This window comes from Marmota monax, unplaced genomic scaffold, assembly GCF_021218885.2.
Source record: "Marmota monax isolate L192 unplaced genomic scaffold, Marmota_monax_Labrador192_F-V1.1 WCK01_AAM20220418_F8-fsc00030, whole genome shotgun sequence".
NCBI lineage: Eukaryota > Metazoa > Chordata > Mammalia > Rodentia > Sciuridae > Marmota > Marmota monax.
The window spans coordinates 10882171-10907923 of record NW_026691988.1 but is presented as its reverse complement, the minus strand read 5'-3'; the positions used below and the strand labels follow the sequence as shown (position 1 = coordinate 10907923).

Here is a 25753-nt window from a genome sequence, read left to right as displayed (position 1 = left end):
AAGGAGAAAGAAAAGAACCATGAGTATGTTTAATTTCTATCAATTAAAAAAGATATGTAGTTCTTTACACCTGTTTGTGGGCATGGATTTCCCTTCTTCTCTTCCTTCTCATTTTTTTTAATTTTTGCCCCCAATCTGGCTTATTTCCTGTGCATGTTCTCCAGAACATCACTCTAACAGAGCAGAGTGTATAGAAGAGCTTCTCAAACCCTCACACCTTGTCCTCTAGAGAGAGATCAGCTAAAATTGCCACAAACACCCGTGGCCAGCCCCTGGGGCACAAAAGAAACTCCAGCCCCGTTGCAGTTCACAGCTTTCAGTGTTTCTTGAGTCTCTAGACGAACCAGCAGTGTTTCTGAACCGGCTGGGGAAGAAGTTCTTTTCTGCAAAATGTTCCTCTAGTCATAGATATCAACGGGCTATGTCTTTCTGCCCCAGGTGAGTATCTGCTATATGTAAAGGGACAGGTGGATTGCTGAATCTGCAGGGAACCCCTAAAATCAGATGTGAAAACTTCAGCCTTCAAAAAAGCTTCCCTTAAACAATAGAATTGGAAGCAGTTTTAGCAGAACTATATCAGGCATGGGCGCTATGGCCAATCAATGGACTGGTTTGGTTTGTTTGTTTGGGGAGTTTTAGGGTTGTGTGTGTGTGTGTGTGTGTGTGTGTGTGATTTTTATTCCCCCAGTGGTGCCAGGGATTGAACCCAGGGCCCTGTGCATGTGAGGCAAGCACTCTACCAACTGAGCTATGTATTCCCAGCCCCTAGGGTTTTGTTTTGTCTTTTAATGTGTTGTATTTTTAGGTTATTTTTAGACTATTTTAAGTTATCAGTCTTTATAATCGCTCTTTTGTCTCACAGAAACATCTTTGCCTAAGAGTTTAAATTGTTTAGAAGAACAATTTTGTTCTTCCTCTAGGAGACTAAGAATGCAACCACAGGAAAGAAAATGTTCCCCACCTGCAACCCTTCCGCTTGCCTTAATGTAAACATCAGACTTGTAGTAAACTGACTTGGAGGTGACAAAGAAACAAGGTGCCAGCAAGGAATTCTTGGTGCTTTTTGTTGGTGGGTTGGTTTTGTTTTTTTCCAGAGGCACCTTCTAGCTGTCTACTTTAGTCTTCCATCTCTGCTCAGTATCAGCTTTGACCATCAGTCCCAAAATGAGTGGTCACCTATGTCCCATGTCCTCTGCTATTTGGAGATCTCATGCTCACCGGCCTGCCTTGATTCCTGAAATTCCACCATTGGAGTCATTGCTGCAAGAGGTGAAGTAATGGATTAGATCCTCTCCTAGTGACACCTCACCAAGGCAGACTATGATGTGGGAAAGCAGAGAAACCATGGAGGTCCAGGATGCTCAGGGAAAGAAGACATAGCAAAGACAAAAGTTCTGAAGTGGAAGCATGGGTCCCAGAAAATGAGTCTTTCTCTTTTACGGTTGAACATAGGGTGGGAGCCACTCTCATGCCTTCATGAGCTTGTTCTAATCTTGCCAATTAAGATTTTCTAATTTACAAGGGTCTGTGGAAAAGGCCACAGACTGAAAATCATCGAAGAGTTCAGGCTGATGTGTACTTGTATGGTTTGGATATGAGGTGTCCCCCAAAAGCACACATGTGAGACAATGCATGAAGTTTCGAGGAGAAATTATTGGGTTGTGAGAGTCTTAATGCAATCCATGAATTAATCCCCTGAAAGGGATCAACTGAATGGAAACTAAAGGTGGGTAGGGTATGGTTGGAGGAGGTGGGCATTGGGGGATGGAGACATGAGTTGCTACACCCTGCCATACTCTTCCGCCATGGTGTTATACCTCACCTCAAGCCTCAGTTATCTGTGGACTGAGACCTCTGAAATCATGAGCACCAAAATAAACTTTTCTTCCTCTACAATTGTTCTGGTCAGATTTTTAGTCAGAGCAGTGAAAAAGCTGACTAAAACATGCTTATTCTCCTATGCCTGTTACAACAGTGCCAACATGTGCTTGATCTTCTCCTCATCTTGAATACTTTGCCATTGACTGGCATTTTGGAATGGCCTCTCCAAGGCAGTTCCCTTGGACAACACAGTGAGGAGGAAGACAAACCCTACTCATCCTTGAAATTCCTGAAGAAAATGGGTTGGCAAAAGCCATGGCCCTCCTCACTACTTATTGGCAGACAGACCATTGAAAGAAATGGTATTCTCTGTGAAATTTACCTTTATAGGTGAGCAGGATTGATTGCTATCAAATTAAACTTCTCACTCATCAGAGACAATAATTTATAATGGAAAATAAAATGGATTTTTAGAGCTGCATAAACCTTCCCAGAGCTGCTTCCTTTTGCATTTTTTACATCAGTTTGGCCACCTAGCCTGTCTGAGCCTCCTTTATTCATCCATGAAATGCGGATGATGATGCCTCTTACAGGACTGTAGGGGAATGGGTAGGGAGCCTGGCACACAGGTGGCTTTCAACAAATGCAGTTCTCTGCCCCTGTTAATTCCCTACTTGAATGGAGCATATAAAATTGCAACGTTCTGCGTTATTAAAGTTGTTAATCGCAACACAGATAAGGAAGAAGAATGTTTTAAATTCTTGCTTAGACCCTAAATAATCTAGCTCAACTCTGTACAGCTAGCTCAAGAACTATGTCCCCCAAGACCAGAGAGTGGGTTTGGAGCCCCTATCTCGAAACATCAGCTTTTGATTTCTGTGCACAAAGGAAAATGGAGCTCTCCTCTTACGAAATTCAAAATATGGGTCTGTCATGATAAATATTTACTTAGTTTCCACTGATCAATTATTCTATTTATTCCTAGAATTACCAACAAATGAGTTTAAACAATTTTTCAACCACTTATGTACTGCCCTACACCACAGAAAGAAAATACTCTCGATTTATTGTGTGAACACCCAAATAATACTTAATGTTTTAGGACTCACTGTGTCAAGTGTCCCTGGCAATGAGACTACAAAGGACTCTCCCAAAATGGTCTCATTTATCCATGCAGCCCCAACAATAAAAATTTGGGGCTATAACATAAGCCTTGAAGGCTTTTTCAAAACAAAAATCAATAGGCTGAACTCAAAGACATAAAAGGACTTAACCCAGGCTTCAAATTCCTGAGGTGGGAGTTCACCATAGATCACAGCAAGCTGATCTTGCTTACAGGAATTGACATAGCGAGAGCTACTGAGGAAAGAGACAGAGGGAGACACCAAGAAGGGGTGGGGGGGGAAAGAAGAAGAAGAAGTATTTGGGAGTATTTAATTTTTGTGAAAGAATTTTCTAATTGCTGCACCCCAGGTGAAGATTCAATCTGAAAATTACCTTTGAAAAGGTTTTCAAACCCTGGATACTAGTAGAGTTGGTTAAAACGGCATTTGTTTGGGGCCCCCAATGGGAAATAATAAATTCTTGGTGATTAATGACACTTTATGTGCTGTTGGCCATGAAAAACATTTTCTGTTCATGAGTCACAACGGAAGCTACAACTTGAATTTTATTGTTCAATTTGCTTTTTTTTTCTTTCCTGGGTGAAACAGCAGTAGATTGGAGAGTTGAACATTGATAGAGTCAGCAGGATCTCAAGGGACTAAAAGCTAAGCCAAGCCAATGAGGGGAATGCCAGAGATTATCTACTCTCAGTAAAAATGCAGGATTCAGAAAGAAAAAGAAAGAAGAGTGATTATAAAGAATGACAGTCCTTAACTTAGACAAATTTTTTTGGCAAAGTTGGTCAGTTTCCTTTTTAAAAAAATAAAAAATAAACAAACAAAAAGTTTCCTGGTTGACAGTTGCTAAAACTCTTCTTTTTTTCCATTTTTGACACACTGTTGAAAGAATAAACTGGTGTCATCCCACAGGACTGCAGGAGGAACACATCTTCAGAGAGGACACATCAGCTTTGGCTGTTAGAAGAGCCTTGGAGTGAGGAGCCCGAAGGGGTGGAGAGGAGATCTCTGCTCAGTTAATGGTAGGTTTTGTGGGTGTTGATTTTTTCCCCCTTCATATCCTTAAAGAAGTCCTCTAACTTGGACCTTGGGCCTTGCTAAAACAATACAAAATTTCGTGATTTTTTTCAAGTATATTTTAGTTATACTTCAAAAACTGGGCTTGTCATTTTTTTTCCCCCAGTTTTGGCAGTAACTGAAAATAGAGCAAAATAAAAGACTTTCAGGGTAACCGTGGATCTTACTGAAATCTAATATGTTCATCACCAACCCCATGTCTGTTTCTCTTCCACATTAATTTCTCCCATCTGCAAAAGAAAGAGCACCTCAAGGTTCATAAAGACATTGGATACAAGGCATGACATTTACATGGAAAGCTACTATTTTTCAGGAATCTGAAAGAAACAAAAACCAAGTAAACCAAAAAACAAAAATGCCCCCAAGGGAGTATTGCACTATAGTCCTCACTCTCTCACATGTTGTGACACTTGCATCCAGGAGTTTCTACTCCTTTTGGCTCAGAAATGCAGGCAAACCTTCCCCCACTGGGTAGCTCCACTAAAAACTTGGGTAAATTCCTCTCTATTTTCCTCCGCCTCTCAATTTCCTGTAAACGATAAAACTGTAAAACAAAGAGTAATAAGATCCGAATCTTCCTGCTGGGGACTTGATGAAGATGAATTAGACATTGACAGTCAGGAAAAGATGGAAGGCCCTCCATGACAGAGGCCAAACTAATTCAAAATGAAAATCATCAATTTGACTGTGCTCATATGTTACTTAAAAATCAATGAAGAAACAAAGTGAGGGACCCCGAAGCCATTTTAGCATCCCCTGCTTTTGCACTCAGTACTAACTTCGCAGCCTTGAAATGTCTTGGCTCTGAAAACCCAGTCAATCATCATTAATAATGATATTTTTATAGCACTTTAAAAATTAGAATTTCCAGAGCCACTTTGATAGATGCTCTGTCACTACTTTGCCATTTGCGTAATTTTTTTCTGGGCTGTTTTTTGTTTTTCCATTCCTCTCCACCCACCCACCCATTTAAAAAAAAAATTTTTAAGCAGAAAATGGGAGTAAATTCTTTTGATGAAAAAATTCATGAGAGATGGCACAGCTTGCCCTATGCTAGGGATCCCCTACTATGAGGGGAACAATCTAGTAAATGAGACAAGAACTTTCAACTTTAATGGTTCTAGAACTTCAGTCTTATTTAAGGATTTAAAAACAAATGCCTCTGCTGCCTCCGGATCTGGAGCAAGAGGTCACTGAGCTTGCACAAAGATGGGAAAGATTAGAAGCCAAGGCTGGGTAGTGGTTGTCTCCACTACACAAACACCTCAAGCAACTTTCTTCTTTGCTGATCTCATTCCAAACCTGAGTGATTACTACCTCTAATGTGACCTTTCCAGAACGTTCCAAAATATTACTTCAAAAGATTCCAATTCATTAAACTATAATTAAATGTTTGTCTAGTTCTAGTTCTGGATTGCTCTTTCCCCACCACTGAGAATTCCTTGCCTTTGGAAATGCAGATGTAGATGAAATTTCTTAATTCTGTTGCAACTTTCACAAAACCATCCAAGCTTAGAGATACCCTGCAAATGCCAGCTTTGAAAGGGAACTCAACAAATTTTTGTTTAACCTTCCCACCAAACTAAAACATAATAATAATTTAAAAATCTGAATTTTTGAATGTTTGTACTTGTTCAGTTGTTTTTTGTTTGTTTGTTTGTTCGTTCGTTTCGTTTTGTTATGGTTTTTTTCCCCTCTTGTAGCCTACTTTATTCTCTGCCGCCAAAGACTGCACAGGAATTTTTATCACCATTGGGGGCCTAATACTGGTGGTGAAAAAGCAAGTTCCTGTCCTGGTTGCTGAACTAAAAAGGAGTAAATGTCTTGGATGTCTCAAGTTTCTTTGTCAAGCAAACAAAAATAAAGGAATCTAGTTTACTGGAATAGTTGCAGTGCTCATTAAAATTGATGACTTCGAAGATTCTGAGCCTGTCTTCCTTTCACGAGGGCCCTCAGCCAAGAATCTGCTGTGCAGTTAAAGACATCATGTTATTGGGGTGTTGTAAAACAGACCACTGCTGTTGTCTCTGCTCACCCTTCAGGTCTCAGGGTAACAGTGGAAAGGTTTCGGGCAACCAGAGGATGGTGGGCGAAGTCATTTGGCCAACGGACATCCATGGTACAGACCTAATATGCAGCCTGGTATTTTCTATCCATAAACATCAAGTCGAAAAAAGAAAGAAAAGGAGCTAGATTAGCATGGGGCGGAGTTTGGTTTTTCTTAGAAATGTGCGACTCTGCAGAAGTGTGCCTTTATTTTTGGCACAAATTGCTACAGCAAATTACATAGCTTATCAGATGTGGTTTTTTGGGCTCAGTGGAGAAACCACTGCAGGGACTTGTTCCCTTTGTTCTTTGTTCACAATTGGGAATTTTGGATAAATCAATGTCCCGTTAAAATTCAGGAACAGGCTTGAATAATAAGTGCTAACAATATTTGTGATCCAATGAAATTTACATTATTTCAACTCAACTAAGTAGATCTTGGTTCTAAAAGACATTTCCATTCTGCCCTAAGAGCTGTGAGATATGGAGTTTGAACCTTCATTTTGATAAACGTAAACCCAGGAGGAAAGGAAGAGGGCCCCAAAAGAGATGGGTCAATCCCAGTGAATAAGAAGTTTCCCAGGGAACATACCCATGGCTTCTCATCCATCCTCTCCCTTATATTTTGGTCATCTATGTGGACTCAACTCTGATATGACAGGGGAAACCAAACAGAACAGGACTTGCAAAATACTGATTGTTTCTATTTATTTCATTGCTGACAATGGAGATGGATAGATTTAAAATTTTATAAACAGGAATTTTCCATTAGTTGAAAGAAACACAGAACATTTATGTGTTCTTCAGTGTATTCATTCACTTATGCAAAGATAAAGCACTGTAGGGAATGCAAAAAAAAAATTTTTAAAACAAGGCTCAAGAGACAATTTTATTAAGAGTAGAATGAGTGGCAGTAACTAAGCAGGTATATCTCACTCAGGAGCACAGTTAACCACTCTAGAGACTGTAGTTAGGGAGCAAAGTCAGTGTGGAGGGAGGAGGGAGGCCAGATGAATCTTAGTAACTTCCATGACATAGAGATTTTCAAGTGTCATTTGCCTTAGAACCCTCCTCAAGTGAAATTGTATGTGGATATCCAATGCTGAGAACTGAGCTCCTCATCCCACCAATGTGCCCTGTTACCCCCTACTCTACAAATGTTTGCAGTTTGAAAGTCGCTGAAATAAAGAAGGTTCTGGGTACAGAAGGGAAGGAAGGCAGCATTCTGAGTGCAGAGAGCAGCATGTGCACAGCTGGCCAAGGGGCTTATGCTAGATTTTTCAACTAGCACAATTAAAGTATTTAGGAAAAGTATCTGATATATTGAAGTTGATCCAATGGGTATCGGGAACCACTGATGATTCTTAAGTTGGAGAGTGATGTGATAAAAACAAACATTAAAGAATATGGATATGGCAGCCATGTTGATGACCTAGAAGATCCAAATGGAATAATCCAAACATCAGAAGTGGAGAGCACTGGACAGAGCTGCAAGTGTTAAAATGGGGAAGTGGGGTACAGCTATTCAATAGGTCTTAGTAATTGAATACACATGAGAGTTAAAAGAAATCAGTCCAGACAATGAATTTTTTATTTGTTCTTTTTAGATGCAGATGACAGTAGAATTTATTTTGACATTATACATACATACGTACAGTATAATTTAGAATACCCCATTCTTGTGGTTGTACATGATGTACAGTTACATTGATTGTGTATTCATATGTGAACATAGGGAAGTTATGTCTGATTCATTCTACTGTCTTTCCTATTCCCATCCCTTCTCCCTTCCCTTTATTCCCTTTTATCTAATCCAATGAATTTCTATTCTTCCCTCTCCCCACCCTACCTTATTATGTATCTCCACATGCAGCCTTTGTTTTGGGGGGATTGGTTTATTTCACTTAACATGATAATCTCTAGTTCCATCCATTTACCAGCAAATATCATTATTTCATTCTTTAGAGCTGAGGAATATTTCACTGTGTACATATACCACATTTTCTTTATCCATTCATCTGTTGAAGGGAACTTAGATTGATTTCACAGTTTAGGTATTATGAATTGAGCTGCTATAAACACTGACGTGGCCACATCACTGTAGTATGCTGATTTTAAGTCCTTTGGGTATATGCCGAGGAGTGGGATAACTGAGTCAAATGGTGATTTAATTCCAAGTTTTCTGAGGAATCTCCATACTCCATACTCCAACCACTCTGGGGTTGCACCAATTTGTGGTCCCACCAGCAATGTAAGAGTGTACCTTTAAAAAATGAATTTTGACCATCAGAATAAGTGAGTACAATTTATATCACATACTCGTGTAACCTGCAGTTTTGACCATGGCCATTATCTCTGTTAATCATCAAACAGTTGTGGGATTATTTTTCTAACCTCTATCTATTCTTAGACTATTATATTATGAGAGCCAGGACTTTGCCTGTTTGGTCTCCATTGTATCACTAAAATTTAGCATAATAGGTATGTATTAGGCAATCAAATATTTGTGAAATTAAGAAATTAACAAATGATAGCATCACTGATGTTGCAAAAGAGATATAGGTGAATTCAGTTTTTATCACATTTTTCTTAAATAAGGAAAACAGATTTCTCACTCCATAAGACATTGGACTGAGCATAGTTGAAATGTCAGCAATGGGTATAAAAACTAGGTCAACAACAACAACTGAAGCCATGAGAATTAATTAGTTCACCCAGGAGAGTGAGTTTAGAGGCAGAAGAGCAGATGCGCTAAGGATTCCTATGCAAAAGTCAAATGGAGAACCAGAACAGTCTAAAAGTAAAGAATGCTTCCTTGAGGGTAAATTTGGAATGGTTTGCTATACACCCACACTTTGAGACATTTATAAACTGTAACAGGAAGAAATCCTCTTTCAAAAAATAAAAAGTTTAAAACATTAGGAATTTTGGAAATAGAAATAAAATGTACAATTAATCAAGGAAGGTTCAACCCAAATTAAGTCCCTATCAAAATTCCTCATTGTATTTATAAAATGTGGTTAACCACTTATCCCAAATGGTAACAGTGCCCTGCTGGGAAACACTAGTTATGACACAGAGTTTTTTCTTTCTTTTTACTTTTCCTCCTCTCTTCTTTTTTCTTCTGTCTCCCACTTTCCTTTCATAGCAATACATAAAACATCTTTTCTAGAATTATATAATCCATATGGAGTTCCAAAATCTCATTTGCTGATCTAATTTTTGTATCATCCCACCTAAATTTTTTTGTTCATTGTTTATTGATGATGCTATTGTTGTACTTGTTTTGGTTTGTTTGTTATTTATTTGTTTTTGCAATGCAGAGGATTGAACCCAGGATGCTCTACCATTGCGATACATCCCCAGTCCTTTTTATTTTGAGGCAGGGTCTCACTAAGTTGCTAGGTGATCCTTGAACTTGTGGTCATCCTGTCTTGTTCTCCTGAGTCACTGGGATTACAGATGCGCAACACCATTTTGGTGTCTGTTCATTTTTGTTTGGGGCTTCTGTTTTGTTCTGTACTTTGGTTATTAGAAAAGAGAGAGGAAAAAAACAGTTGAATGACATAAAGTATGAACCCTCTGTTATCAAGGAGACATCTGTATCTACAACCCGTTCTTACTGAGACTATAAGACAAACACAGCTTTCTTTTCTTTTTTCTTTTTCTTAAAAATAAGGATAGAACCAAGGATATTATTATGACAGAGTTACAATGTTGATTTTCATCTGTGTAATATTTTCTTCTATTTAGCCCTGTAAGAAATTATGTGTATTTTATTTAGAAAGTGAATAGGCATGGATTTTGAATGCTTAAGTGTTAAATGCTATAATTTACATGTAAAATTTAAACACTGAAATTCTTAAGTATTTTAAAATTAACTATAGTATTAGTGACAAGAGGTCTAAGAAAAGAAAATTCTAGGGACAGAAACCATCAATACAATCACCAATAATATTTCTTCAGGAAACCTGCACAGGTACTTAGTGATTTCATGCTTCTAATAGTGGTTTTTATTCCAAAGAAAACATAAAATTACTAAAACCTATGATCAATTCAGGGACAATACAGTTCCACAATGATGTTCCACTAAACCTAGAAACTAAGCCTCAGAACACTATGGTTCTGCTAGAAGCTATTTCTTTTCCATGAAACTCTTTTACAGTTTATTCATTTATTATTTGCACACAAAGCTCCAGGTGAATATTTACAGTGTGTTCAACGCTGTACTAGGCCAGAAGAATAAGGGACACAGTTGTTGCTCTCAAGGACCCCAAAGGAGCTCTCACCTTAGCCACCCCCATCATCCTTGGCTCCTCACCTTCCTAGAGACTTGGCAGGTATCTAACCAGAAGCAGTTGGCTTCTTTTGGTTCTATCAGCTGTGTTTATGAGACAGAAAAACCTCAGATAGCTATGATTTAAACCCATTTTCCAAGAGTAGCACCATCTTTTTTAGCATCCAAATTTATATTTCCCCATTGTATACTAAATTGCAGCTGCAATAAACTTGAGGTTTTGCTGACCCCAACACTCAGCAAGAAGCAGGGAACACCCAGGGGTTGTGTTCTAGAACTTTCTGAAAGTTTTGCTGAACAAGAAATAATTGTCAACAAATAAGGGAGAAATTATTCAATTATATCAAGATTGTTCAACTAATACTAAGGGTCAATTTGTGGAGAAATAAGTGTAGACACATAATCCATGAATAAAAAAAGAATATGAAGAAGAGGATTAAGCAAAACATGCTGAACACATCATCACTGCTTTGATGGGCAATCTAATAGGCAAACAGGAAATACTGTGGTGTGCTGACTGCTCCCCAGGACTAAGAGGGCCTCTGGTGCATCAGGCGAAGCACAGTCAAATCATGACTTCAGGTTTTCCAAACCTTGCTCTGCACACACTCTAACCTAACAACAACCCCTTCTTCATCAATAAAGGGCATGTCACACTTTTCTATTTGTATCATGCTAGGTTTTGTTCTGCGTTAAAGTGTGCTGCTCTTTTATTCTATATTTCTTCTATTTACATAGGCATGTTATCCTTTGTTATTAGAATGATCTTTTCCTGGCCACATATCTTGCAAAGGCTCTACATTCTTCATAATCTTCCTTGATGCCTAGCACACAAAACATCCCAGTAGATGTCAATCAACAGGTAATTCTTTACAAAGAGAAAGAGCAAGTTGTGCTGTTTATCAGCAGTTAATGGAGTGTCCCCAGGCATTGAAAGAATTCCTCAGCAGGGACTGATAACCCCTATCAGTGTTGGAGCTGATGGCAGCACTCATGAGAAGAATGCTTGACACTACCCTTCTATCCAGCCTGTTCCCTGGACGGCCATTCTAGCCAGTATCAGCTTTTTCCTCTTTCCTCAGCATGCCTTTACTCTTGTGGCTCCTACACCTGGAATTTCTTCCCCAACTCAAAATAAAGTCACTCTTCATGACACTGCGTAGGAAGTACAACGTTTGTAAATTTTTCAGGTTTCAAGGAATTCATACTTTTCTCAGCATCCAAAGTCAATAATGATCTATACCGGCATCTTTATTGATTGAGTCTCTGCATTCTTCCCATCTTCAGTACCCTCGTCTTCTGGTTCTTGACTGGACTCTAAGCACCTTGACAGTGTACTGCCTTGCATGGATGGTGTGCTTTTCATGTGATCAGTGGGTGATCAGTGGAAAGCATAGCCACTGAACAGAGCAGAAATTGGGTGTGGTAAAGCACACACATGCTCACATGCACTCACATGTTTGTACAAACATATAACATTATCATCATGTGCTAGTTATTTTGAGTTATCTCATATAACTCACAGAAACTCTCAAGTTTATTTAACTGATGAGGAAAATTTTAGGGCAAATACATAAATTGTCCCATATATTTTATTGTATTCTAACTCAGGAGAGTGTCTCCCGTCCTACATTAAAACAATGCAATAGTTGATGATCTTTTATAAAATCTTGCCAAAGTGTAACCTGTCTCTCCCACCCACTCTTCCTCTAGCTCTCTGAACCTTTCCCCTCTTCCCTTGAATATTGCCTATTCCCAACATATAGACATTATCTGGATGCCAGGCCACCCAGAAAATGTGGCTGTGAAATATCATAGCAGGATCCACGTCTCCAGTGCTTGCTAGTGTGAACACAACAACACACCCTATTTTCCAGCAAATGTGTCCTGCAGGTCATTCCACTCACTTGAGGACTTGTTCTTCCAGCCTCCTGAGTCAGTCAGAACTGGATCATGTGAGTGGTTGTGTCAACCTCCTGGGAAGGAAAAATGTCAACACAAACAATCCCAATAGTGAGAACTATAAGGTTCATAGCCCATCCATGAGGATTATGTCACTTGATTCTGACATCTCTGAGATGCAGATCATATAAATAGTGTGACTATTCCTGATTGACAGGCTAAGGGAAGTTAAATGATTTACCCAAGTAATAAGTTAGCTAGTTCTAGAGCTTGTACTAGAATCCAGTTGTTGTTGTTTGTTTGTTTGTTGTTTTTGTTTTGTTTCCAAATTATGATCTCCTCCCCCTCATGCTGGGAGAAGAGGGAACAAATGAAAGGAAATTATTCATTTGATATCCTGAACAAGGATATGCATGCTCAATACACCAAGAGCCCTCAGCAGTGTGGGGAGAAGCCTTCTTCATGAGGGAAGGAGGCTCCAAACATATCTGGGGGAGAGAGGGAGGAGGGACAAGGAAGGAGACACCTGCAGCTTGGGAGTTGGCAGGAGAAACTGTTCTCCAACGTTTCCTTCCAGAAAGTAAATGTATTTGAAATGCTGAGGACTCCACATATATTCTGTTAATAATTTACCAACTGAAACCATTAAAGATGTTGACAAAAGCTTTTCCATTTACTATGGGTGTCTATGGGTGATTTGAAACCACTATTACCTTTATACACTCCTGGGTTATTTCTGAGTGTCCCAGCTCATCTTCAACAGCAAACGCAGCCTGGACTGGCAGAGGAGGGAGCTTGGGTTTGAACATACAACTAAGCTGATTCCTCACTCAGTGTTTTGCCACTGATTCACCAAGAGACTGTTGGCCCAGGCCTCTACAGGCAAATTATATTTGCCACTAGATGAAAGTTATATTATAACTAGATATCCCTGGATGAGAGGTTTAATATTAAAAAGTAAATATATATTCCCAGAAAACCATCAAGATATCACTAGAGTTGAACACTCGGTGGAAGTGAGGAAGCAGAACATTCTTAAAATCAAATAATAGTATTTTCTCAGAACCTTCTAACTGGGCAAGGGCTAAGTCTCCAGAAGGAAAAGAAAGAAACTGCCCTTACTGAGCAAGATGAATAAATTCTTTTAAGTCATTATTTGTGAATAAGAACCAGTAACCTATTATTTTAAAGTTCTGGATTCTTGTTTCATTTTTGCTACCCTCAATCTCTCTGGATAAGTGTATAGTTAAGATGAGTTTAGGTAAAAATAATAGAAAATGCAACTACAACCAGCTTAAACAATAAAAGCCTTTACTATTTTGCATAGGATGAAGCCCAGAGTTTTGGAAGTCCAGAATGATTAAATTGGCAGTTTCATGACTTATAACCATCTTTCTATTCTGCCACATCTCATTGACAGGTTGTCCTTGAGCACAACCTTCTTCCATGGCCCTCGGGTCACAACTGAAGTGTCATGTCATGTGGAGAAGATGAGGTCCAGAGCTAGGAAGGGAATATTTACCAGTTATGTTTTTTTGTAGAGAGAAAGAAACTTTCCAAAACAGGTTGGTCAGACCATGTCACATGCCAAAACATGAACCCAATCACTGAGCAAGGTAGGTGAACGGAATCTTCATAATTGATTCACCTAGTCAGGTTGTACTCCCTAGGGCTGAAAAGGGGTCCAGCCTGCCCTCAAGCATGTGGGCACTCACAAGAGGGTAAACAAATCAAAGGGAAAGGGGAAAGGTCAATTTTGCAAACAACAGGGATTATCTGTCACATCAAGGAATCTATTGTTTTTTTCATAGCTCACCTCCCCACCTCACTGGGTAAGAACTAGACTAGAGGTCCTCTCTAAGATCCCTCCTCCAGCTAAAATTCCATGATGCTAAGATAACAGTATTACCCCCACTTAATGGAAAAGTCAACAAGAAAGTCACAGTACATCCCCCAAACCCATTCCAAGAGTTTAAGGAGGACAACTCTGATTTTGTCCACATCATTAAGTCATGGGAAGGAAATGGTGTCTGTAATAGCAGCCTCTAAATTGGAGTGTACCATCCATATGAAGTGTGACAATTATGGAGTCTGGCTTGGGAAGAAAATATTAGAGTTTCTATTTATATTTTTATATCATCCTCTTTTAATTTTATGTGTATTTTTTACAATGTACAGATACATTAGTAGGGTAGTCCATGTATAGAATTGACAGCTATGTAGAAAGAGAAGATGTAGGGTGATGAATCTTCCTCTTATAGGAGGCTCAGTTAATAGTTTTCAAAGCATAGTAAGGCCCTGGTTTCAATCCCTAGCAGCACATAATAAAAATAACAACAAGACCAAAAAAAAAATAACTTTCACAGTGACTAGTATTAGAACATACTAGAATTTTGGTGACTTCAACCATATCACAGAACATGAAGAAAAAAAAATACATGAAGAAACTGACAGAACTGGATTTGTGATTTCCCAATACTGATAGAGGCCCGGGCAGCTCTGAGTCCAGACCCAATTTGCAACAAAGCAGAGAGTCCCAGCATGATTTTAATTTGTTGATCCTTTCAGGCTCTTAATTTTGTTTGTCAGAAGAGGACTTCTATCACTGTTTTCCTCCCCCACTCCCACCCCCAAGCCCTTCAAAGTTCTCCTATTTTAAGAAGTGTGAGGCTTGGCCTATCTGGAGCAACAAAATGCAGCTTACCAGGGCAATCAGGAAGTCAGAATGCTTTGTGAGTTCCCACAGTTTTTGCTCATTCAATTAACAATCTTGCCTCTAAGTGCAAGACAGGATGAGAGAAAGAGATTCCAAGACTGCTGGAGTCCAGTGTCTACAAGGAAGACTCTAAAGAGATACTGATGAGAAAGTGGTAAAATGAGCATTTGGTGTTACAGCAGAAGAAGGCAAAAAGCAGTCCACTTAGGGGTAAGTCAGGAAATCAGAGTTGGATTGGAGTGCGTGCCAAGAACCCCTGCAGAAAGAAATGGCTCCCAAACCTTCACTGAATCCTGAGGGACACAGGAGCAGGTCAAGTATTGTGTTTCTTTCATGAGAAGGGGGAAAAAAATGGCGAGACCTTGGACTCTCTACCTGATTAAGGAGACACCTGTGGGCAGAGCAGAGGGGTCTCTTTTTCCTTCAGTATACCTTATCTCTTTCTCCCTCCAGTTCAAGTGACTCTGAAGGTATGTTCTGGGTGTGGACCTTAACTCAGTGGAATGCTGCTTTCCCTGGACACACCAGCTGCCCATCCCAGTGCACCTAAGGACAAGGGAATGCACACTCCCACAGCTGCCCAGGAGCTTAAAGGCAATTGTGTTTCCCAGGACCTTTGCAAAAGGAGAAATAAATAATATGGCAATGGTTTGAGGGATATAAAGGAGTGGGGCATGAAAATGTAGACTTCCATCCTGTTTAACTGACAGGAGTAAACATCAAGGATGAATAAACAACATGAATCAGCAAAAGGACTTGTTTTGGACTTTGCAGTGACTAAGTGACTTTTTAGTTGTAAACATGTTTTGGTTATAGGATGACTAGATAGTATGCCCATGTTAGATAAGTTGATGATGTAACTAGGTAGTGTGCTTATGTTAGATAAGTTAGACATAAACAAGTTTGTTGTAAACATATAGAGTATATAAGCGCGAGGGAAACTCCATGTATTTGCTCACAATCAACTCTCATCGCCTGAGAGTAAGATCGTGCAGTGTGAGCCAGTCACCTCGTGTATTGCTTTGTGTGGTGTGCGAATAAACCAGCATTTCAAAAGGCAATCGAGTTCGTGCTTGGTGTTCGCGTACGTCGCGGTCCGGGGTCCAGTGCAGATATCCGGAAGGGAACTCCTGGTAACCAGACAAGGCTGAGAAGCTGCTCGTGACATTAACCCCACGTACATGTCACTTAGGTTTAAAAGGAGTTCTTCAATGAATATAATCACAAAATCTGCTATAAGCTAATCATAACCTAACCTAAATTCATTTCAAAGAGTCCACACTTTTAAGCTCCACCTGGAAGAAAGACTGAATTTTTTGCTCAGAAAGAGTTGTTTTCCTTCTACCCTCTTCCTTTCTCCCACACTTCTTTCTTTCCAGTGCTTAGACACAGGCTTTCTTCCTGAATTCATTATGCCTGGGCAGTGCAGAAAGGGTATCTATGTTGTGACTCAGCATAAGAGCTCTCTAAGCCATTGTTTTGCTACTTTCTGAAGAAACATGGCAAGATTGCTTAATCGCTCCTTTCCAAAGCGTTGAAGCAAAGGAAGCAAGGACTCTGGAGATAGAAGGGCAAGATTAGAGCGCTGTCAGAAACAGAGAAAATAACTTTTTGTAAGAAAAACAACGATTTTACCATCAAAATAGGAACTCCTTCAAAGCACTGTGATGATTAGTCCTTGTCAGTTAAGACATAGGAAGAGAAGGGATGGAATGGGAGAGAAGTTAATCTATATCCAGAATTGTTTAATTAGATGGTTAACAACAAAGAAAAAAAAATAGCCTTAACAGCCAATTTTTGTGTGTTGTTCAAGTTGAGCAAGGAAACCGGAATTTGAATTTAAGTTGCAGGGGCCAGCATGCCATCCCAAACTTGGTGTACTCTAATGGTAGCAGCCAGGGGTCATTCTGGAGCCTTCTTTCACTATACACATTAGCAATATTATCTTCTCCAAAAGCAAGGTTAATTTTTTAATGAATGTAAAAGTTTTAATGCAAATGCTCAGGCAAGTTTACCTCAATTTATAAAGGTTTTTGCCCATAATGTAGGACCTACGTTATTTACAAAAGTCTAGATTCACACCTCTTCCTTCTTATTGGTTTTACCTCTTTCTTCTGTCTAATATGCTTCCAAACCAACTTTAAAATGACAAAGATAGGCAGGCATGGTGGCACACACCTGTAATTCCAATGGCTCTGGAGGCTGAGGCAGGAGGATAAAAAGTTCAAACCAGCCTCAGCAACTCAGTGAGGCCCTAAACAACTTAGTGAAAGCCTGTCTCAAAATAAAAAATAAAAAGGTCTGGGGATGTGGCTCAGTGGTTAAGCACTCCTGGGTTCAATTTCCAGTATCAAAAAAAAAAAAAACAATGCAAAATAGATGCAAGGAAAACAACACCAGGGGCCAGCTTGGCAATTTCTTTGATAATTGTGAAGAATAAGGAAAAATTAAACATATGCAGTACTATATAATGCAGAGCGGACAGCATGTAAGGCAACCCTCTGAAGGCTCAAGACTTGAATACAAACATCTCAGCCTCTGTCATGCCTCTCTCTGCAAGAAACACATTTTCATCTGCTGCTAAAACTCTGACTTATTTACCTGGTTGATTAAAACAATTGTTTTCTTTTTTAATTTAAAGCAAACATGGATGTTGACTGCCTCTCTGAGGAGAATCCATCTTGGCAACCATTGCTGAGGCAGGCCGGAGCAACAGTTCAAAGGAGTCTCCATCCTGGAGGCCCAGGCTCCCTTCAGTGCTATCCCATGTACCTCACCAAGTTTTACAGATTAAATGAGACCATGTTGTTCTTCGTTGACCTTTTCATTCCTTTCTTTGACTGTAGCCAAAAAATGTGAAGCTGATGTCAAAAAGAAAAGAGGATGGGGTGAGCCCATTGTAAATGTGTTTTCAATTTTATACATTTCTTCAAGGCTTTGTGAAAAACCAGCCTCTACCTCAGAGCAAAGCCTGTCCAAGGAAGGGACATCACCTTTGTCCTTAGAAAAACCCACAGAGCACTCCTAGGCACATTCCCACCCTGCTAAGTTGTTTATCTACAAATAACAGGAGAGATCTGCTGCACCAGGTGTCCCTGACTCAGTCAGGCTAGGTGGGGATCCATAGCAGCCCCCTAGCAGCCACCAATCAGCATTAGCCAGGGAAATACCTGGGATGCCAGATGACCCTCCCAGTAGTTTATGGTGTTGGGAAACCACATAGTTCAGCACGAACACCCCTCTTGGCTTAAACCAATCAGTTCAAATGAATACCCCTCTTGTAGTAACCAATCACCCCTACCCAACTTGTTCCTGCCAGTGAATGTGCTAATCATGTTTTAGAGTTGTTATTTGATTTTCCCACAGTGTGTGATGATTTGCTAAGAGATGCTATGATGTATGTGGGGGTCCCTGCCTTCTCCAAAGAATGTATAAAACTGCTGCAAACCCTGGGCTCTGGGCCTCTCAGCGTCACCAGTTGCTGTGTGCGCACGGAGGACCGAGCTAGCTCGCAATAAACACCTCTTTGCTGTTTACATCGATCTTGGTCTCTGGTGGTCTTTTGGGGGTCCCGAATTCGAGCAAAACATATGTCTTTAAGGTGGACTTCAGTTTACAAACATAACCAAGGGATTCTCATAATCTCAGATTTTAATCAACTCTTTGCTTTCCGTTGTAAATTTTTTTTTGGCTAGTACTTCCTTTTTTAAAAATTATTGCTCTATTTATTTCTTTGAAACTATATAAATGTAATGGAAATGGAAATATGTAAATTTCAAAGTTCTGGGCAATTTTTTTCTTCCTGTTTCTCCCTTAGATCTATCTTCCACCTTTTTTCACTGTGGTCTCTAAAAAACTGTCACCAATTTTAAAAGGCCAATTAAAAAAATAAATAAATACAACTGTCATTGCTCAAAAATAAAAAAAAAAAAGTTAAAATTTAGGAAATTGTTTCTTAAGTTGTAGTTTTCTGGGCCCTGTTACAGCTGAATTCACCAGGCTGCAACTCTCCAGCTAGGACTGCTGACCACAAGGTATGCAAAATGTTCCTCCATGTTACACTCATCCTTGTGGCCAGACCACCTGACAAGTTGGATTTAAACAAGATGGGCAGAAACTCTGAAGTTCTAGGCAACATGTGACTCAAAGCAAATGCATTCAGGTGTGTCTTTTTATTCAGCTCCTCATTTCCATTGCAAAAGGTTTGAGACTTGTCGTTGTGGAGTTGTCAATGCTGATAGTACAAAGGAGTCTCCAGAAGTTCTTCATCCCAGAGATAAGAAAGGTCCCAAAGAAACTCACTCTCAGAAACACAAGATGTCCATCTCCCTTCCCATCACAGGCACAAAAGGATCATTAGAAACAAACCAAGCCACCAAAAAAAAAAAAAAAAAAATCAGAAGAGATATACTGGAGATCACTATATAATTGTAAGATATGAAGAAAAGGTTATCAAGAAATAAGATGTAAACTACTGCAAAAATGTGTGTTTTCTGAATATCAAGGGAGGGTGCAGAACTTTCTTTTCTGTATATAGAGATTTAAACACAAGTTCAGAGTTGAGCTGGAAAATTGCAGTTCAGGGTAAGATAAAATTGAAACACTGACATCCTTCAACCTAGAGGAAGGGAGGTGCTCTTTTGAGCACATCTAGCAGACATATGTGGGGTCATCTTAATTATAATAGCAGCCAACATATTTGGAGTACCAATTATGTGCCAGACCCAATTTGCCCAGTGAAGTATTATGTGAAGTTGGCAGGTGACAAAACTACAGCTCAGGGGGATTAAGTAACTATTCAGTGAACTGTGCAGCTGGAATTTGAACCTGAGTCTGACTTCAAAGACACCTTGGACTACTTCAGTATGCTCTCCCTTTAAAAAAAAAAAAAAAAACTTGGCTGGGTGAGGCTCATGACTACCCTCCCTGGCTAACATCCCTCTTGTGGGTTGGATCCACTTCTCTCTTTAGGAGTTGTTAATAATCATTCTTAATAATTTGTTACACACTGGGAAAGGTATTATATATCCTGCCACTTTTACTCTTGAGGTACTAAGGCCATGGGTTTGTTACTAAATGAGTTCAGCTCTAACTCCTTTTTGTATCCTAAATTTCCTTTGTTAGATTATTTCATGAATCATAATGCTGGTGCAAATGTGTTCTAATTATAAGCCAATAGGACAGTGCTGGTTTGGGCTTTTCTATACCCTTCCTAGTGCTCTGTTTTTGTTTGGTTTCTTTTCTCCTGAAAGAGTTCCCTCATTGAGCCATGTTCCCTCGCTGAGCAATGTTCTAGATCTTTAAGTTTCTTTCTTGATTTCTATTCCTTTCATCCTCCATGGATTTGATGAGGCCCCATAGGGAGTAGTAAGGCACATAAGTTCTGAGTCAGACTCCCTAGGTAAATCAGCTCCACCATTTACTATTTGGGCAAGTTAACCTCTCACCATCATTAATGAAATGAAAATAATAATGCAGCGATTTCATACAGTGCTTATAAGGCTAAGTAAAATAATGGTTGCCAAGTGCTTAGAATGGCAGCTGATACAAAGTAAGCTCTTAATAAACATTAGTTTTTGCTGCTACCAGAAACCTCTCAAATGTTCTAGTTGCTATTTTTATTCCCATTTATACAGATTTGTTAATTTCCTGCATTTATCATTTTAGCTTGCTTTCCAAACTGCCCACTCCCCACTCCCCACTCCCCCGGAAAAAAATTTTTGTCACTCACAAATTTAAGAGTTTGCTCTATATTTTATCCTAGAACAAAAGTCACTTATAAAGAACCTGGTTAAAACAAGAACTTGAACACTATTAACTTTTTATTTCTCCATAGTGAAATTGTCTATTTACCATTCCCTTCATTTCCTGTTTTTAAGTTGGGTTCCCCAATTTTGACTAATCATTCTCCTTTCCTAGTGAGAAAATTACTAGGATGTTCCACGGAAAATTAAATTATCAAATACATTATGCAAATCTACATATACTGTACCCAGTTTTCTTTATATTGGCTTGCAAATTTGTATCAGAAGGCAAAGTAATTATTTAGAGGTCATAATTGCCTATTAAAGAAATCTTTTCTACATATAAGCTTTTGATGATTCTAGTTTTTATAGTCTGCCTAAACAGGGGAAAGCCTGAGATTATCATCTCTTGAGTCTGTGATAGATTTCTTCTGGGTTCTGATTCTGAATTATTGGTATAAATTATAATTTATTTGATATTACAGATCTGGCTAAGCAGTTCCCCAATTCCTTCAATAAGTTCCTTCAAATCTCTAGAGTCCCTTTTGCTAACTCAGTCTTCTCATCAATGATCAGTTTATACAGCTCAGTTTAAGGCAGAACAAGTAAAGTAGTTTGATTTCATCTAGGCAAAGAATAGAGGGATGGAAAAGACACCCTAAGAAAAACATCATCCAAAGAATTCCTTAACTTTTTAAAAAAAGACACGGTTTTAGATAGAGCAGCCATAAGTTGATAGCAAAATTGAGAGGAAAATACAGAGATTTTCCTTATATCCCCTGCCATCACACATGCAAAGCACCCCCTCTATTATCAACATCCTCTGTCAGACTAGTACATGTTTTACAACTGAGGAAACTACCTTGTGCCTCATTATGGCCCAGAGTCCATAGTTCACATTAGGGTTCACTGGGTGGTATATATTCTGTAGTCTTAGACATTGAATAATAGCCTGCCTCCACCATTATAGTATCATACAGAGTATTTTCACTGCTTTAAAAATCCTCTGTGCTCTACCTGTTCATTCCTCACTTTCCTCTAAGCCTTGAGAACCATTCATCTTTTTTAGTCTCCATAGTTTACTTTTTCCAGAATGTTCTATAGTGAGAAAAATATAGTATGTCACCTTTTAGAGTCCTTTCTTTCACACAGTAGTTTGCATTCAGGTCCTTCATATCCTTTCATGGCTGGATGGTTCATTTCTTATTAGCACTGAATGATATTCTGTTGTCTGGATATGCCACAGTGCCTCCATTCATCTACTGAAGGACATCTTGGCTGCTTCCAAGTTGGGCGGTTATAAAGCTGCTATGTGAACATCTGCTTGCAGATTCCTATGTGAGCTTTCCTTGGATCTTTTCAGGGACCAAGCTAGTAATGAATTTGAGGTCTTCTTACCTGCTAACCTTTATCACACCCCACAAATGTTGCTTACTTAATCATCCACTTAGCACTTATTGGGGCTGGATGCAGTGCTAGGGGCTGAAGATTCACACAGGAAAGAAAAATAAACACCAACCTTCACAGAGCTCAAATTCCAGTAGAGAAGCACAGACAAGAAAGAAGAAATCAAATAATTTTGAGAGTGTTGGTGATTAATTGCTATGAATAATTATCAGGGAAAATAATATAGAAAACAAATATTCCTGGTTAGGGAAGTCTACCATAAGTCTTGAACTTGGAAATGTTGTCTCCACTGATCACCAAAGGACTTTTGACCTGATAGGCTCTCTAGGTCATAAGACAAGGAACAGCAACATTGAGTAAAAGACTTAAATGGTACGTTAAAATCTCTGTGGCTGAGCGGCATTAGAGTATGCAAGTATCTGGGCGCCATAACAAAATACCATTATCCCAGTGTCTTAAAAATCAGGAATCTATTTCTCACAGTTCTGGAGGTTAGAAAGCCCAAGATCAAGATGCCTGCCAATTCAGTTGCCTAGCAGGGTCCTTTCCTGGCTTGTGAATGGCTGTCTTCTTGCTGTGCCCTCCTGTAAAAGAGAGAATGAAAGCCCTGGTCTCTCTTTCCCTTCTCATAAGAACATTAATCTCATCATGAAGGGCCCACTCTTGTGACTAAATCTAGGTCTAATTATCTCCCAAAGGCCCACTTGCAAATACCATCACATTGCAAGTTAGAATTGACACTTGTGAATTGGGGGAGGGGAGGGACAAACATTCAGTCCACAACAGCAGATGTGAACCTCCTGCCAGTACATGCTTAGAAATGCTTTGTCCTGTCTCTAAATAATGCTTTGTGGAGGTCAAAGATTTCACATTACAGTCAGTGGTCTGGTTCCAGTGGTGAAGGCAGCCTTTGCCTCTCCCCCAGGACTCCTCAATGGAAGCACACAGATGTATCTCCAGTGTTGCCCAGCCTTGACTACCCATGTACTACTGTCCCAATTTTCTGTGAAAAATTCTTTATCACATCCAGCCATATTAGTTGCTACACATAGTTTCTCTTTTAATATTGCAATGAGGAGCATTACTCTCAAAAAGATTCATTACATGACAAGAAGAGAAAATATTTAATAGTGTGTTTCAATGAACTTTAATACAATTGCAAAGCAATTCAAAAGCCTATTCATGCTAATCCTAAAAAATACTAATCTGGGTCAGACACATTGCTGCGCTTTAAATATAATAAGGAAAAAAAGTAAAACCTATATACGTGGATATTTATGGGCTTTGATTTGTAGGTGCCTACAGAGTTGTGAGGAATGTTTAGTGCTACAGATCAGCTTCATTCTTTGTGAACTCTGATGGATAAACCCATATTCAAAAAGAATGTCCTTTAAAAGAATACTTATAACTAGACATAGTGTCACATGCTTGTTGAAACAAAAGGGATTGCAAGTTCCAGGCCAGACTCAGCAACTTAACAAGACTATGACCCAAAATAAAAATGAAAAGGGCTGGAGATGTAGCTAAATGGCAGACCACTTCTGTATTCAATACTCAGTATCTCCCCCTCAAAAAAAAGAAAGAAAAATATATTTTTTCTCTCTTCAGTCATTTTCAGAACTATAGACATGAACTAAAAATAATGCCAAAATTTTACTCTTGGAGAGTGGACAGGTAGTAGCATATGGATGATATAGACCAGTTATTAATGACAACCCAATATGACAGGGTGTTACAAATGGAAAATTATATGTCCTCCTATCTAAAGCTTCAGAAACTTTTGATGATCCTTATGTAAAAAGGGATTCTAAAATAGGTGCTGTAGCTGAATTCGGTGGTGTCACCTTTAATCCCAGTGGCTTGGGAGGCTAAGACAGGAGGATCATGAGTTCAAACCAGTCTCAGCAACTTAGCAAGGCACTAAGCAGCTTGGTGGGATACTGTCTCTGAATGAAATACAAAAGAGGGCTGAGAATGTAGCTCAGTGGTTAAGTGCCCCTTAGTTCAATGCCTGGTACTAAATAAAATGAAATAAAATAAAATAGATGCTATAAGTCTAATTAATGTCAAATTAAAAGAACTGGACTATATATAACCAAATCAAGATGTGTACAAAAAAGAAAACTTGAACAAGTAAAAATGTAGCTGGTAATTGACAGATCATGTGACAACTTCTGATGCCTCATGGTTGTGGCTACTAGAGCAATTATCCATCCACATGGGATGCATCTGGGGATAGAGGACAAAGATGACAAAAAGAAAATTTTTGCAGATCTAAGCCACTAATGATGTTGAACAATTTTCAAACTCTTTCAGCAAGTCTACCTTGAATCCTTTCCTTTCTTAAGACATTTTACCACTGTGGCTGAGTAGAAGAAACAAGTCCCAACCTTCTTCTTAAGAGTCTATATTTATGAAATTGTGGCAACCATTAAATCTGCCATCAGAGCTGGGCAGGAAGACATGAGGAAAGTCACAAAGGGTTATGGGCCTGTGTGTTTCTGTATTGAAACACCAAAAATTTTGTTGGAACTCAAGGATTGGGGCTCTTTATAAGCTATTTGGAAGCATGATTTCAAAAAAAGAAAATCAGTTTGCACCCACTCTGGAACCTTCTAGCTAGTGCCAGAGAATCCCTATGGTTGCACCTCCTCATGGTAGGCAGAGTGGAGCAAGGAATCTGGCTCCAGGGGCTGTGGGGAACCCTGGCTCCACCAGGAACTACCTGTCTGAGCAGGCAAATCACACAGTCATCTGGAATTGTAATTTTCCCCACCGGGAGTTGGTTCTACCTGCTTTTGGGGGTTGTTCTAAAGAAAATCTGAGGTTATCCTCTTTCTTCTTGCTCAAAAGAGGCCAAATAGCTTTCCTTGGCAGGAAATTTTGAGCTTCATGGCCTAATATTACTGAAAGATTAAGAGATTATTTTTAAAAGAAGTTTCTGGAATACTATCACTGGAACAATAAAATAACATTATAAGGATGATTTCTTTGAGGAGAAAAGCTAGATGGTTGTAGAAAGGGGATTGAAATAAAATCAAATTCTCATGGGTATTTTTTTTTAATAGTGTACCATGTGTATGTTTACCTAGTTAATAAAAGTAAAACATAATTTTTAAAAATAATATTCAAAACCCATCCCACTTTGTATATTTATCTTTGTCACTGGGGTAATAGTAACTTAGAACTTTACTCTATTCCTTGGTCATTATTCAATGTAAAAGACAATCCATATGAACATTAGGAGACCCAGATTCCTACTTGAAAGGAGGAATCAGATTCAACAAATATTACACTGTTTCTAAATAGAAAAAAAATGAAATATATTAATATGTGAAATTCTTTTAGATACAAATATCTGGAAGAATAACCCACAATGGATGTCTGAAACCAAAAAATAGCACCAAACACTATAAATGTTTTCCCCATACATACATGCCTTAGATTAGATTTAATTTATAATTTATAAATCAAGCATAGGAAAGAGTAATAATAAAATCAAACAATTACAATAATATACCATAATAAAAGTTTTGTGAATGTGATCTCTTTTCCTCAAAATATCATATTTGGCTGCATTCACCCTTCTTGACATGCTGTGAGAGAGGACATCACCTGTGTG

At 39.0% G+C, this 25753-nt stretch overlaps 2 long non-coding RNA genes across 2 annotated transcripts in view; one reads left to right on the top strand and one right to left on the bottom strand.

Moving 5' to 3' along the window:
* Positions 1–231: 231 nt before the first annotated feature.
* Positions 232–5958, top strand: LOC124095519 (uncharacterized). The gene is made up of 3 exons (XR_006852505.2): positions 232–438; positions 3855–3964; positions 5723–5958. It is a non-coding gene; the product is annotated as an uncharacterized LOC124095519 (long non-coding RNA).
* A 1680-nt stretch (positions 5959–7638) lies between these two features.
* The window catches only part of LOC124095511 (uncharacterized), a 146241-nt gene continuing 128126 nt past the window's right edge, over positions 7639–25753 (bottom strand). The window contains exon 4 of the long non-coding RNA XR_009227406.1: positions 7639–8328. This is a non-coding gene — a long non-coding RNA (uncharacterized LOC124095511). The remainder of the gene's footprint in view (positions 8329–25753) is intronic.